Consider the following 6619-nt stretch of genomic DNA (forward strand, 5'->3'; position numbering starts at 1 on the left):
GTCATTCTTTTTGTCCTTTCCACCCTCTTCAGCTTCTTTCTTCTCTACCTGGACAGCCTGACACAGACACTTTGATTACACTGCAGTCTACACTCTAAAACTTTGTGATAGATTGAGTCTTCACTTTAACACTGAAGACAAGTATATTTACAATGAAGTTAAACTGACCAGGCGGAGTGAAGGCACACAGTACTGTGCACAAGTTTTAGGTAGATGTGGAAAAAATGCTGTAACGTAAGAATGCTTTCAAAAATATACATGCTAATAGATTACATTCATCAATTAACAAAATGCAAAGTGAGTGAAGAGCAGAAAAAAAATTCTATGTACACTTCCACAGATTTTGTAGGCATAATACCAGGTGTATGATTAAACAATTATACCAAACAGGCGCTAATGATGATAAATTCAGTATGTAAATTAAAACACAATCATTAAGTGAAACAGAAACAGCTGTGTAGTAGGCATAGGAGCCAAACTCAGCTAATAAGTTGAGGCTGCTGAAGACAGTTTTCTGTCAAAGTCATACACCATGGCAAGACTGAGCACAGCAACAAGACACAAGTTAGTTATACTGCATCAGCAAGGTCTCTCCTAAGAGACATTTAAAGACAGACAGGGGTTTCCAGATGTGCTATCCAAGCTCTTTTGAAGAAGCACAAAGAAACGTAAACTCAGTGGTCAGTCAAAGAAACTTACTGCAGCAGATAAAAAACGCATCATGCTTCCTGCATGTTTGGAGCTGCATTTCAGCATAGTCCCCAGATTTATTCTGCAGCATGACAATAACCCCAAACACACAGAGAAACTCATTAAAAACTACCTTCAGGGTAATGAAGAACAAGGAGTCCTGGAAGTGATGTGACACCCACAGAGCAACATTGTTGTGTACCAACAGTGTGGATTTGTGCATTTTATACCAAACAAATTTGGACTACTCCAAATTTTCTCTCTCTCTCTGGGAGAAAGAAAAGGAGGGGGTGAAACTCAACTCAACAGATGGTTGAAGAGACCCCAAAGGAGGGGGGTTGAAAGGTTGCTTTCCCTAAGTGCTATTCCTGGGCAGTTGATCATAAAACTGGCCACCTTTGGCAACAGCCGAGATAAGCCTCTCAGTGCCTGAACTGTTAAAATGAAAAAAGGAACACTAACCAGAGATTAGTGTTTTCCTGAACAGCCTATCAAAACTCTTCTTAAGAGAGGGCAGGAAACCATAAACTGCCCCCCACTAACATTAACCATGGCAACTGTTTGCCTCCATTTGAGTAGTTACGTTACCTTGTTGTTGACAACAAGGTAACATGACATTTCTTCATTTTATGTGTAACCAATGCTTGTTCCCAATACTTTCTGACAACTCCTTTAGAAATGATGATAAAGAAATGTCATCCTACACTTGATTAATTTTCCAGCTTGGATGTAAGGTTAAAAATGACTAAATTCCACAGCTGCGGAGCAAAGGCTTGTTTAAAGAATAATCAAAGTTGAATATCTACTCCTCATGTAACCAGAGCTCCCCCAAGTGGACAAAATAAGTATTGCATGCCATGATTCCTATGAAATGCTAACCTCAAAGTTTTAACTAACTAACATTGTTCTTCCTTTTTATCAAGTGCTTAAAACTAAGAACGGTGACAATTAAGGTTTGATTGTGGGAAGATATTTGACTACAATACGCGCAAATAGATGTACTTTTTTTTTTTTTGACCTATTAAAGGTCAAAGAAAGACAGTCTCTCGGGAAACCGGAGACAAGCCCCCCTCAGGGAAACAAAGGACTGCCCTCTGGGAACCACGCCCCAACAGACAAAAGCAGCGACCCACGCTGTCTCTCCTTCTCTCTTGTCCTCTGTTTGTTCCTGGCTTTTCAATTGCCAGACCGAGGACGGTCAATCCTCGAGGGTTTTCTTCATTTAAGACACAGAAAAACCCAGGAAAATCCCCTAGCAAAAGCCAGGAATCGGGCAGCTAGCATGGGACCCGTGCAACCGGCCAAGCAGGCCGCCAGCCCGAAGTAAGGCAAAACAAGGCATTCTGTGATCAGTTATGTCCCATAGTCTATTAGTCCAGTATATTTAATCCTTGAAACTCCTAGACAAATTTAACCGAGTTATCATCTAATTGCATTCATGCCGTATGAGTCAAATTCTCCCACAATAGACCTCCACATTCTCATTGTTTAGCCATTGTTTATTTCTTTGATGTATATGTAACCACATTTGTATTCACCTTAGTTAGTTAATAAATTTCACCGTAAGTTAACCAAAGGAATTCTGTGTGTATTGCCTGTCTCCCTGTCCCTGCCAAGAGAATTTACCCTTTGATATAAGACTGACTGACTTAAGATAATTGAGCGATTATTAACTAACTGATCACTAGTGAATAATTGTATAATTATTAAAACCATACCCTGAGGTCCGGAGACTCTGGGCGGATTGGATCTCCGGTGGTGCCCTCGCAAAACGAGAGCTTTAGATATTAATATTCTCTGAATATTAAAATTCATAATTTGGTATTGATTCTCATAGAAAGACTGTGGGCAGTTCTCCAAGATATTTGAGCCAATCTACCTGCAGAGTTCCTTCAACTATGTGTACCTAGAAGAAGGAGGCTCATGAAAAGGCAACCAGTTAGTTCCAACTTCCAAGCAGTGCACTGTTTTCACGGTGCGGCGGTGCAGTAGTTAGTACTGTTGCTCACAGCAAGAAGGTTGTGGGTTCAAACCCTGGTTGCCCCGGCCTTTCTGTGTGGAGTTTGCATGCTCTCTCTGTGTCCATGTGGGTTCTCTCTGAGTGCTCCGGCTTCCTCCCACCGTCCAAAGACATGCAGGCTAGGTTAATTGGTGTCTCTGAAATTGTCCTTAGGTGTGAGTGGTTGTCTGTCTATGTGTGGCCCTGCGATGGACTGGCAACCTGTCCAGGGTGTACCCCGCCTTTCACCCAATGTAAGCTGGGATTGGCTTGAGCCTGTACGCAGGATAAGCGGTTGACGATGGATGGATGGATGGTATTTATTTCTGCCTGTCCTTTTTACATTTCTGCAGCAACTCTGTTTGAAGACAATACTACCAGCCATGTCTTCCTTCTTTTCATGTGGACACTCTGACCTACAGAGTTTTCAATTTGCGACTTATACAGACACAGAACTACAGGAAAGTGAGCTGATGTTTCTGAGAGCCACAGGGTCAGTTAGCTAAATCTGGAGTGCACTCCTATTCCGAGTATTTACGGTAAATGCTCACACACAGAGCAGCTCATTGTTCTGCTGTTATCAGCAGCTGTTTCAACAAAAACGCCATTCAGGATGAAAATTCAACCGTGGTGTTGTATGATTTAACCAGCGGTGAGTAAGAAATATTATGAATAATACATGTAATTTGTTAAGCAATGAGGAGAGGAAAAGTCCGCTAGCCGCTAGGCTAATTTATGTAGTGTTAATATGATATAGGCTATATCTCTTAAGCTAGTGGTGGTGACTAACAAATAAACTAATCTTGACAGTTACCATTAAGAAGAATTTTATGCTTCTGTTAAATGTGATTGCTATGAAGCCGTGTTTTATGTGTGGTGGTGGAGTCAATTTAAAGTTAACTTAACTGCACTTAACCAGTCGAAATGATTTAATGTAGGCTAGTTACTGTACTTCTATGTCTTACACAGAAGACAGAAGGAGGCATGCGGAGAACATAACCATAATTGTCAGAGGAAAAGAAGAAGGAGGAGGAGAAGGAGAGCAACAAAGAAAATTATCCCCAAATAATAAAATAATTTCCCTTATATTCCCCCTTACATGCCTTGTTGTTTATGTGTAGATACAGAGGAAGAATGGGAGAACAGCACACATCTCATAGTTACTGTGTGTTAGAGCATGGGAGAACAGTAGATACTTTTAATACAGTCCACACCCCTAATATTACTGTGTAACTATAACAAGTAGAGAACATTCAAGATTTTTTTTTACAACTGTCTGCATAGTTTATTTATCTTGAATGAAAATAAATAGGCCTACTAGGCTCCTCTCTACTTTGACATTTAAGATTAGCTTGTTTGGATCCACCTTCATACACATGTGACATTACTGTACAACTTGAGAAAGGTGAGTTGTTTTCTGCTCCAGCCTGCCTAAAAGAAAAGCATTTTGGGGATTAAATGGGCTTTATTAGCTGCTGCAGTGCAGGATGAACTAACAACAGACCCATTTCTCACCTTATTATTCTAAATCATGCAATGAAGAAGAAGAAATGCATAATAAATCCTGGGACAAAATATGTCCACAAATACTGTACAGCATGTAGTCTAATGAACAAGCCTTGTGTTATAGCTGACTTGGGCAGGGAAATGTGTCATTTTTTAATTTATGTGGTCATAGTTGTCCACAACTCAAATCAGAATTTAGGTTTTATACCACCTCAAGAAGGCTTCCTATCAGAAAGGTAGGAAGGTATTTCAATGTACAACTGCAGTACTTAAATCTAAGTAAAATAATTTCCCTGACATTTTTGTGTTATTTTACTTTTAATAGACGTATGTAACAGGTTTTATACTTCCTGTGAGTATAATCCAATTAATCTTATTTTCATACTGTATATCATACTGTATAAATTATGTGGTATGTCGTGCTCGCATCGTGTACTATTGAGACTTCATTGCCCTCTTCAGATAAGACTTTCAGACTGCAACATGCGTCTTTGTAAAGAGAGAAACAGACAGAAAAAAGTCTCTAACTCTGCCTGTCAGTTCGCTCTGCTCCGTTAAAACTGAATTTACCATACAGAATTGAATATGAGTGCACTCCAGATTTAGCTGCAGCTAGCTGACTGTGTGCTTCTCCCTATATCACAGTTCTGTGTCCATGCATGCAGCAAACTGAAAACATTCTGTCAGAGAGTGCACACAAAAAGGAAAGGAAGACATGGCTGGTAGTATTGTCTTCAAATAGTTTCTAAACTCCTCAGAGCACTGAAGGAAGCCATCTGACTGTGTGAGGAGCAAGCTTGTTGTGTGCAGGTAGAGTAGGCCTAGAGCTCTCCTGTCTGACTGGTCCACCAATAGCAGAGAAGATGACCCCTTGAGACACAGCCCCTCCTCATTTGCATAATGAGGCAGAAATGTATAGAGAAATGTAAAAAGGACAGGCAGAAATAAATACCACTGGGGAAATAAATGAAAATGAAAATGCAACGGAAGAATAAAACAGACAGAAATATTTAAAAACACACATAAATAAATACATTTAAAAAAGAATTAATAAATAAAGTTGAAGATTATAACGGACAATAAATAAAAAAGGTAATTCTTACAAAGGTGAATCAGTAAAGAAGCTAATTAAAATACATTTATGTCTCCTTGTATAATGTAATTACTGCCTAAATTTATTTATTTACTTTTTTTTTGTGCATTTAATCGGATGCATATTTATTTATTGAGCATTTATTTATTTCTGTATTTATTACTGAATTTGTCAGGATCAGTCCTCCATAAATGACAGCTGAATACAGGAAAAGTGTCCTTCCCCATACAACTCTTAACCCTAATGGGAACCAAATCAGTTGTACTCCCTCTTGTGGTATAATTATGGTATTCCCTAACTTTGGAGCTTCATTGTGTACAGTCCTGTAAGTTAGACACATTTTGATTTGTGAAACACGCTCTTCTACCCTCTAGCCATTTAAGGCTGATGAAATGAGCGGAAAGAAGATCTGTCCCAGATGGGAGTTTAAGGACCAGACGCACCAATTTATTTTGCAATGTCTGCAGCTTCTTTTTAAGGATCATGGGTGGCTTATACACTGTGTGCAGAATTATTAGGCAAGTGAGTATTTTGACCATATCATCATTTTTATGCATTTTTTCCAACTCCAAGCTGTATAAACTTGAATGCTTATTGGATTTAAGCATTTCAGGTGATGTGTTTTTGTGTAATGAGAGAGGGTGTGGCCTAAGGAGAAAAAACACCCTATATCAGGTGAGCATAATTATTAGGCACCTTCTTTTCCTCAGGCAAAATGGGCCAAAAAAGAGATTTAAAAATTGTAAAAAGTCTTTCAGATGGATGCAGTACTCTAGAAATTGCTAAGATATTGGGGCGTGATCACAGAACCATCAAACGTTTTGTAGCAAAACCTCAACAGAGTCGCAAGAAACGTGTTGAGAAAAAAAAACAAATTAACTTCCAAAGATTTGAGAAGAATCAAACGTGAAGCGACCAGAAACCCATTATCCTCAAGTGCTGTCATATTCCAGAACTGCAACCTACCTGGAGTGCCCAGAAGTACAAGGTGTTCAGTGCTCAGAGACATGGCCAAGGTAAGGAAGGCTGAAATCCGACCACCACTGAACAAGAAACATAAGTTGAAACGTCAAGACTGGGCCAGGAAATATCTGAAGACAGATTTTTCAAAGGTTTTATGGACTGATGAGATGAGAGTGACTCTAGACGGACCAGATGGATGGGCCCGTGGCTGGATCAGTAATGGGCACAGAGCTCCACTTCGACTCAGACGACAGCAAGGTGGAGGTGGGGTAATGGTATGGGCTGGTATTATTAAAGATGAGCTAGTTGGACCTTTTCGGGTTGAAGATGGACTCAAAATGAACTCCCAAACCTACTGCCAGTTTTTA

This window comes from Micropterus dolomieu, linkage group LG09 (assembly GCF_021292245.1).
Source record: "Micropterus dolomieu isolate WLL.071019.BEF.003 ecotype Adirondacks linkage group LG09, ASM2129224v1, whole genome shotgun sequence".
NCBI classification, from domain to species: domain Eukaryota; kingdom Metazoa; phylum Chordata; class Actinopteri; order Centrarchiformes; family Centrarchidae; genus Micropterus; species Micropterus dolomieu.